Here is a 10,137-nt window from a genome sequence, read left to right as displayed (position 1 = left end):
CTTCTAGATCGATAACCAGCAAAAAAAAATGTAAAACCTTTTACTCTCTTGTGTACACAGATCTAACATGGCAGGTAACGGAGAAGAAAAGATTAAGGCGGTAGCCGATCTCACCGCCAACCTCTTAAACACCATCAACGAGATCTCTGAAATAGAGGGTGAGGATATAACACCAAATACCTCTCCCAAGCGAAGTGGCTCACCCCTTCCTCATGGTAGCATCACAACATCCCACGGTAAAGGAGCTTCTACGTCCACAACGGAAGAGGCACCATCAGGGTAAAGAAGCTGCTCGAAGCTTGGCTGACAAACACATTGACAAGCATCCTCGACAAACCCACCCAAAAGGCGATCAAAGAGATCTCAAGAACTTGCGTTGCACCAATAGCAGTCGAGCAACATAGCCCTCCTCCTCCCGCAGTAGGTATCATTCACAATGTTAATAATGCAGGTGACGATACCCTCACAGTCATTTTAAGGAAGATGGAAGAGATGGAAAACGAAAACAAGATGATCTGAGACCAAATGAAAGAGCATCAAGAAAAGGTAGACAAAATACCGGGCGCCCCAAAACTCTTACCAAAAAGAGATGTTTGTCGGTCTGTCGAGCAACCGTACAGTGACGACACCGCACCATATTCCATACCTAAAACCTTTAAAATGTCGTCGTACCTGAAAATATACGAGGGTACGACAAACCCTGAGGATCATGTGACTCATTATGTCACCGCAGTAAAAGGCAACAACCTCGCCAAACAGCAAGTATCCTCCATCTTATTGAATGATTTTAGCGAAACCCTCACCGGGGGCACATTAACTTGGTATTCACAACTGCCTGCGCACTCCATTGAAACATTCGAAGAGATGGTCGACAAACTCGTAACGGCCCATGCCAGAGTTAAGAAGGCAGAGGCAAGAGTGAATGATATATTTGCCGTAAAACAATCACCTGGAGAAGGACTAAGGGACTTCCTCACTCGATTCAATCGTGTAAGGATGACCTTACCGAATGTATCGGAAGAAATAGTTATGGCAGCTTTCCAAAATAGGTTGAACAAAAGCGGCTCAAAGGCGACCAGAAAATTTCTGAGTCGGCTCACGAAGCATCCCCCGACCACTTGGGATGAAATACACAACGCCTATTGTGCCGAGGTCCGAGCTGACGAAGACGACCTAAATGGACTGACCTAACGGTTAACCTCAGTACAAGCCGAGTCCATAAAAGACATGAGAAACGACAATAGAAGGGATCAAGAAGGTCCACGATACAACTGAGAAAGACATCAACCATATGTCAGAGGCGTCATCATGCCGTCTTCCTGCCACGACGAAGGCCCATCCAGGACAAGAACAGGGACTCACTGAAGCGAGAAAGGTATGTCTCCCTTACTATCTGCTCACAATATTTGTGTTTCACCCTCAGAAATAGTCTACGCATTGGAGAAGCTCGGCCCAAAAGTGAAGTGGCCACAGAAGATGAGGTCCGACCCGAACACCAGGAAGTCAAACTCCCTATGGGAATTCTACCAGGAACGAGGTCATAAAATCGAGGACTACATCGCTCTAAGACAAGAGGTTGTCAACATGCTTCACCAAGGGCACTTGAAAGAGCTGTTGAGCGACTGAGGAAGGGCTAACTTCGCTCGAGGATGTGAACAGCACCAGGGCTTACCAAAACCGCCTTCTCCAACTCGAACCATTCAAATGATCATCGGAGGGGGCGATGACGCATCGATCAACAACATAAAATTCACACCACACAAAAACTCAAACGGTCGATCACTCATGAACTGTACGATGAACTCGAAGAAAGTATCATCTTTGATAAGTCAGATACACACAGTTTGGTTTTTCCTCACTATGATGCTCTTGTTATCACTTTATGCATATTAGATACAAATGTGAGACGTATTGTCACACCTCCTTTTTCCGCCCCGCGAGAGTACAAAAATGGAGTTTTTTCCAATTAAAGGACAATCGAAACGGGATTTGTTTATTTATTTCAGAGTCACCACTTGGGAGATTTATGGTGTCCCAAGTCATCGGTTGAATCCCGAATCGAGGAAAGAATGACTCTGTTTAACAGTCCGCGAATGGTTTTCACCGATAGGACTCTCTTATTTTGCTTCTCTCAGCTTACGTCGCCTTATGGTGCCTGTGAAGGTTTTCACCGATAAGACTCTCTCATTTTGCTTCTCTCAGCTGGGGATTGGAGTGTTGCCGGTAAGATCCTCTCTGCTGGGAATTCTTATGGCTATCAATTCTTTCAGCTCATGATCCTTATTTAGTCGGGGACCAGCGTGTTATTCTCGGCTTTCATTTGCCTGTCTTGGTACCCCTCGGATACTGATCGGGAGGTCTTTTTTGGATATCAATATGGGTTTTAGAAGAAAAGGATATAAAATTCAAAATAACTTTGATGGGTAAAATATTACAACTCTTGGAATCAAACTTTTTTTTTTCAAAATTTAAAAACATAACTTCTGCCCCAGTTTTCTTGCTTGGGGAATTTTTTCGATTTTTGTTACATTATGACCGAGCCGTGAGGCGCCTACGTATCCTCTTTGAGGAATCGGGTCGAACGTAGTTCACTTGACTCCTTTGTTTTTCTTGCGACCTTCACCTTTTTTCTTGTTTTTGTTATTATTTTCCTTCTTTTCTTTTTTTTTATTTTTTTTATTTTTCATTAATGACTCCAAGAGAGGGGTATAAAAGGATAAGTAAGGCTCAAAGGGGTAAAGCAAAGGTTAAAAATGTTTGGATAGAAGAAAGAATTGCCTCCGTCATTTCATTATCCGATAAGCGCTAATTACAAACAAACAAATAAACTATAAAAGAAATTACACATAATATCTTTTGACTGCATCAGAATTAATAGCCATGTCGACGCATCTTCCTTCGACATCTGTCAGACATAAAGCGTCGTTGGATAATACTCTGGTCACAATATACGGCCCTTGCCAATTCGGGGCGAACTTGCCTTTTGCCTCGATCTGATGTGGGAGGATCCGTTTCAATACTTGCTGCCCTTCTTCAAATTTCCTAGGGCGCACCTTCTTATTGTATGCTCTTTCCATTCTCTTCTGATATAACTGGCCATGGCATACTGCTGCCAATCGTTTTTCATCAATTAAACTCAACTGCTCCAGTCGGGCTTTGACCCATTCATCATCATCAATCCCGGCCTCATCGACAATCCGAAGGGATGGAATCTCAACTTCTGCTGGTATCACTGCTTCAGTTCCGTATACCAACGAATAAGGAGTTGCACCTACTAATGTACGAACAGTAGTGCGATAACCCAACAATGCAAACGGTAACTTTTCATGCCACTGTCTGGACCCTTCTACCATCTTCCTCAAAATCTTTTTTATGTTTTTGTTGGCTGCCTCAACTGCACCATTCGCCTTGGGACGATACGGGGTGGAATTATGATGTGTAATCTTGAACTGTTGACATACTTCTTTCATTAAATTGCTGTTAAGATTAGTACCGTTGTCCGTGATGATCATTTTCGAGATCCCAAATCTGCAGATGATATGGGAATGAACAAAATCCACCACCGCCTTTTTGGTCACTGACTTGAAAGTCTTGGCCTCCACCCATTTGGTGAAATAATCGATGGTTACCAGAATGAACCTGTGACCGTTTGAAACTGCCGGCTCAATGGGTCCAATGACATCCATGCCCCACGCAACAAATGGCCATGGCGCCGATATTGTATGCAATTCTATTGGTGGAGAATGAATCAAATCTCCGTGTATCTGACACTGATGGCATTTTCGCACGAAATTGATACAATCATGCTCCATGGTGAGCCAATAATACCCTGCTCGAAGGATCTTCTTTGCTAATACATATCCGCTCATATGGGGCCCACAGACTCCAGCATGTACCTCTGTCATAACTGTCGTGGCTTGACTGGCGTCTATACATCTCAGCAATCCCAAATCCGGGGTTCTTTTGTACAACACTCCTCCACTGAGGAAGAATCCATTTGACAATCGCCGGATGGCTCTTTTGTAGTGTTGAGTCGGAAAAATAATTTGGCAAAGTTTGGGTTCTTCCCAAGCCAGTTCCGCATCTCTCTAGATCTTTCGTTAGAGCAGGTGTCACAAGGTCGTCAGTCCCGAAAATTCGTGGACCGTTGATTGGGCTAGATGGAGATTTGGATGAGGGCTTAGAAAGACAAAAGTGCGGTGCCAGTACAAAATGAGGATTTTTATTTTCTAAAAATGCATACGATCCACATGGCCGATATGAAAGCCCAAGCATTGCCCCACTACAAAAGCTCTCTCCCGGAACATCTAAACCGATTTTATCAATATTCTTATTATTATTTTATACAAGAATTGCAACGTCGTGAAAACGCATCTCGAACCACGTCACAACCAGTGTACACGTGATTTGTTGACGCATTTTGACTCCGTCAAGATCGGGATTTGGGTTACATAAATGCACACCCATATTTAAGAAAATAACCTTATTAAATATGTGTAAGCACGTGATTTTTGCCCTATGAAAGAATTACTTACAAAAAATTTAAAATAAAACAATTTTCCCTTTTGTGTGCAATTTTTGTATTTTTGTGGTATTTTTGTATAATTATTTGTATTTTTGTCTGTGCATGTTTATTTGTTTAAATTAATAAAAATATAAAATACGTCGCATTTGCATGTAGGATTTAATTCTATAATTGTTAGTAATTAAGTTTGTGTTACAAAAAATTGAAAATTACAAAAATAGGCATCTTTTGCATTTTTAGCATTTAATGTCCAAATGTACAATTTTATGCTTAATTATTACTTAATTGTGCGTTAATTGTTATTGGGAGTTAATTTGCGCTTTTATAACTTAATAATAATTTAAGGATTTTTAGAATTTAGTTTTAGAAAAAATAAAAGAAGAAAAGAAAGCAGAATATAAAGAAAATCGGAATTGGGCTCTTCTTCAAATTCAAGCCACAAGCCCAAAAAATACCCAACCTTCCCCATGACCCGGTCCATTTTGAACCGGGTCGACCCGGTCCATAACCCAAATACCCAACACCCCCTATCTTACATTTGACAAAAACAAAAAAAAACAAGGACAAACCCTAAAAACCACCTACCCGCCCCCTTCTTCGTCTTCTCCCTTCGTCCCAAATGACCCCAACGTGAGCAGCAACCATGGCTGCCTCCCCCCCTCACGTCACCTTCACACACACGCTCACACTTCACACCTCCATCACCTTCGACATACCACCACGGAGCCCGTTTTCTCCATGTCGAGCTCGAAGCTCGTTCATGGCAGCCATCTCCTCCACGTCCAGACGAGCTCCAGCCATGTCCGCCTAGCTCCACCGCTTTTGCCTCTTCTGTGTCACCATCCAAACGCGCTGCTGCTTCATCTTCTTCGTCAAGCTCGAGCTTGAGCTCGACACCCATGGCTGCTGCTGCATCTTCATCATCAACCCGTCGCCATGACTGCATGGCTAGCCCCTCGTGGCTTCATCGTCTTCATGGCCAAGCTGCTCCTGCTTCTGCTTCCTGCTGCTTCTGCTACGATCCAGCCAAGACGTCGAGCAGTTGCTCCCAACCAAATGCCCTCCTGTGTCGTCGCGACTACTCCCAAAACCAAGATCCTTCTGTTGCTTCCGCTATGTCCAACCATGTCCATCTCGTCGAACATTGCTGCTTTCTTCTTCGACTTCTCCATCACAGTAGCTCGTCGCTGCTTCACTTTGGTCGGGGTTTGTCGAAACAGTCCATACACAGTTCGAGTTCATCGTTGGTCAGTCGTTGTTCGTTGTTTCGATCCGGTTAGTAGGTTTTGAGTTTCACTTTTTGTCCGTATTTTGTTTTGATATTCTCGAATCTAAAATCGGTAAATGTTTGATTTTTGTTTTGTTCGTGTTCATTGTTTTGTTAATTTTTCAGTTTGTTCATGTCAAATTGTTAGTTTTAATGTCGTTAGATTCAAATTGAAGTTTAATTAATTATTTCTTCAGTTTGTTTCAAGTGTTGTTATATATTTTTTCAAAAATGGTTAATGTTGGTTAAATCATTTGAATCCTTGTTGTTTAAAATATATTTAATTCATGTTCATCTTTGTTTGAAGTTAGTTTGTAACCCCAGTGATTTAATGTGAGTTTTTTTGTGTTTGGTTTTTGATTTGTTGATTTAGTTTGAATCATGTATTTTGTTGATTGATATTGTTGTCTCTTTGCTCATTCATTTTTGGTCTAAGTTAACCAAGATTAGTTCCCAATATGGTTAACTTATTCCCATTAATTTGAAGTTGTATGATTCAATGTGTTCATGAGATTTGTTGTTGAAATTTGTTTAGAAATTGGTCATATTTACTGTATTTTGGTTGAGATTGATTATGTGATTGGTTATAGCTGATGGGGATAGTTTGGTAATTTGCAGTACGTTCAGGGGTAAAATGGTAATTTCAGTAAGGTTAGAGGGGTATTTTTGGAATTAAAATTCTGAACAATTATTTATTTTGAGTGCTCTGTCAATTAGGATTAAAATAATATTAAAATAATCAATAATGGGGGGACAAGATATAATGGGGGGGGAATAATGTATTTGTTTAATGTAAGCATGGGGGACAAGATATAATGGTGTATTTGTTTAATGTATTGGGGGATAAAACATTAGGTAGTGAGATTAAAAGGGGGATGAGTGGGAATATAGTGGATTTTATGTTTAAAAATGCTGAAAGATGGTAATAAAAAGGAGACTTGATCAGATTTTCAGAAAAAAGAGAAAGGAGAGAGAAAGAAAAGAGAAGAGAAAGAGAGAGAGATAGAGAAAAAAAAAAGTTGGATATTAAAGAGAGAGAAAAATTCCGAAAATACTACGACTCCAAAAATAAAAAGAAAAACATTCTGGAAATTCAAAAGAAGAATAGTATACACCTGATATACAATTTAAATATTCTAATAAACGGATTCAGAAATTAAGGGTTGAACATTAATTAGTCTTTCAAATCTAAAAAGATTCTCTTGGCTTCTGTCCGTTGATCGTTGTTGGTGTTTTTTGGATTTTTATCTTGAGTTTTAAAATCCGTCACTGGTTTCTCATTGCTGGTTGCTGGGTGTTGCTGTTGTTGTATGCTACTGAATTTCTGCTGATCTCCCTTTTCTTATGCTTCCAATATCAGGTACACAACTGACACCTGATTATTGTAAACTGAAACATGAAACATGAATACAAAAAAAATGAGAAGTTGAAGTTCTAAATTTATTTTAATTATATTCTGAATTTTATTTGTATATATAAATTATTTAACTTACAAAAATCAGAATCATGTAGCTTTTTAATATATATAGTGGAACATCTGACGATAGCTTAACGGATGAACTATCTATATATTGCCTAAAAATAAATAAATGGTGCAGTAACTCCGTCTAGTTAAAAATCAAACGAATAGACCATTTCGGAACTTGGTAGGAATATTGTTTAGTTAAATAATATTGGTTAATTTCAGCATGTAAATGGTCTAGGATTAAAATTAGATTGCTAAGTTTTTTTTTAATTTGACAAACTGAGAACATGCCTAGTATAATGTAACTAGGTAGTAACATGTGAATAAGACGGCTCAGGTCTAGTTTTATGCCATACACGTTGAGCCTGGGCCCGCATTGGCAACGGACTGTCCTGTTTGCATCATTTTCAGATTTTATGAATCATATTCGAAACCCATCTATAACAACTCAAGCATGTAAATAAATTAAGACATTTTCTCTTTTATTTTGTAGAGACAAATTTAATAGAGAAAAATGTAAGCATTTTAGGACTGTCCTTTAAAAATAAATGAGATGAGCCTCGCCCAATAAAACGCACCAATTGCGGGGCCCTCAATAAATGTTTAATTGAATATTTAGAATTAGGGATGGACTATTTAGTGAATTTCACTGCCTTCCCCAAAGATAATAACGCGTTAGACTCTTTAGGCGCGATTTAATTAATCTTACCTTCTTAAAACTCGGGTGCACATTTATGTGACCCAAATCCAAATCTCAACGGAGTCGAAATGTGTCTCCAATCACGGGTACATTGATTGTGACGTGGTCCAAGATGCATGTCCATGACGTTGCAAATTCCTTAAAAAATTAGAATGAGATGAGCCTCGCCGAATAAAAATACAAAAATTGCGGGGCCCTCGGTAAATATTTTTTTTTTAAATTGGTTAGACTTCGGGATGAACCGTTTGGCAAAATTCCACGGTCTTACCCAGAAATAATAATACGCTAATCGCTTTAGGCACGATTTTAATAATAATACAATCCTAAACTCGGGTGCGCATTTATGTGACCCAAATCCAAATCCCAAAACATTGAATAAAAATACGTTCCGGATCACGGGTGTATTTCATGTGACGCAATCCAAAGACATGTTTTTAAACGATGTTCACATTCTTTTAAAAATATAATAATAAAAGCGGTAAAGAGTTAAAAATTTGCACATGAGCTCATAATTGTATAAAAATCAGATATTTAAGCCAAATATGACAGTTGAGCGACCGTGCTAGAACCACGGAACTCGGGAATACCTAACACCTTCTTCCGGGTTAACAGAATTCCTTATCCGGATTTCTGGTTCGCAGACTGTAATACAAAGTCATTCTTTTCCTCGATTCGGGATTAAATTGGTGACTTGAGACACCCTAAATCTCCCAAGTTGCGACTCTGAAATAAATAAACAAATCCTGTTTCGATTGTCCTTTAATTGGAAAAAACTTTTTCACCCCTCGCGGGGACGGAAAAAGGAGGTGTGACAGCTCTGGCGACTCTGCTGGGGACTAAAACCCAGAACCACTGGTTCAGGGTTAGAAATTCGAGCTTAGATAAATTGTTATATTTGGTTCTATCTGATTTTGTTACATGGTTAGGCTCAATGTGCTAAATGATGTTTTTACCGCTTTGATATTATCTGAACTGTATATAAACTGTGCCGAAACCTTTCTCTTCTTACCTCCGGGGATGTGCTTACTGGTTGAGACTCCCTATTCTGTTAGTGTCATACCTTGAAATAAAAGAGGCTCGGAAAGTTTCTAAGCCGGCCGACCTTTTGGTTCCCGGAAAGGAGCTCCTTCCTCAACTCGAGTTGTCCGCTCGGGTACACTGTCTAGAACACCGACCCAGGTTTTGAACATAGAATAACGTGACTTCATGTCAGATCCCTAGTAGGAACGCTTATTTGCATCACGTTGCATTTGACTTAGGGGACTCAACACCGGGGTTGGGTCCATCTAGGACTAGCAACCTGATATGAAAAGACCATCCTGATGCATCCTATTTGTTTTTCGTGCATTTATTTGTCTCGCGCCCGCATGCTGACCGGTGTTTGAATATTAGGAATATTGTGAAATTGAAAAAAAAAATTAGCGGTTAGGGAGTTAATTGTTTATTTTTGAAAAACCCAATGCCCAAATACCGTCAAACTCTGTCGAAATTTTGAGAAAATAAAAAAAATGTTATATTAATTTGTTTTACTAAAAGCAAAGGAAAAATAGAAAAAAAAAGAGAATCTTTGTTCTGTCTCGCTTTCAAAAAAATAGAAAAAGGAAAATAGTTTGTCTTGCCATGGAAAATGAAAATGAAAAAAAAGGGTATTATTTTTAAAATAGTTTTTTTTTATTTATGAAAATGCCCAAAATCGAAAAGGAAAAGATCCAGAATTGGCGAAGAAATGTGGGTCTATTTTTTATATTTGCTGCAAAAAATGAATGAAAAAAAAAAGTTTAAAATAGTTCAGTTAATTGTCCGAACTACGCGGGTCTGATTCTCACCGAATGTGAGATACGTAGGCAAACCTCTTCGGTTCCGGCCCACCATATTCCAAAAATAAATAAAAAAATATTTTTGATTACTCAGTCTTTTAGACCTCAAAAAAAAAATACAAAAATATTTCTTTTTAATCTCTCTCAAAATTCAATATATTTGTTTAAAAGTTCAAAAGAAAATTCAAAATTCAAAAATATTTTTTCTTTTCTTTTGTAGTATTTCTTTCAGAAATCCACAGTAATAGTCCAAAAATATTTCCTTTTTTCTTTAGAAGATTTTTTGAACTTTCCAAAAAAAAAGGGAAAAGAAGTTAAAAAATATATATATTTTTTTTAGCCGTCGTTTCTTTTCAAAAACAA

This window comes from Nicotiana tabacum, chromosome 16 (assembly GCF_000715075.1).
Source record: "Nicotiana tabacum cultivar K326 chromosome 16, ASM71507v2, whole genome shotgun sequence".
Lineage (NCBI taxonomy): Eukaryota > Viridiplantae > Streptophyta > Magnoliopsida > Solanales > Solanaceae > Nicotiana > Nicotiana tabacum.
The sequence above is the reverse complement of the archived record's forward strand: the minus strand, read 5'-3'. Positions refer to the sequence as shown.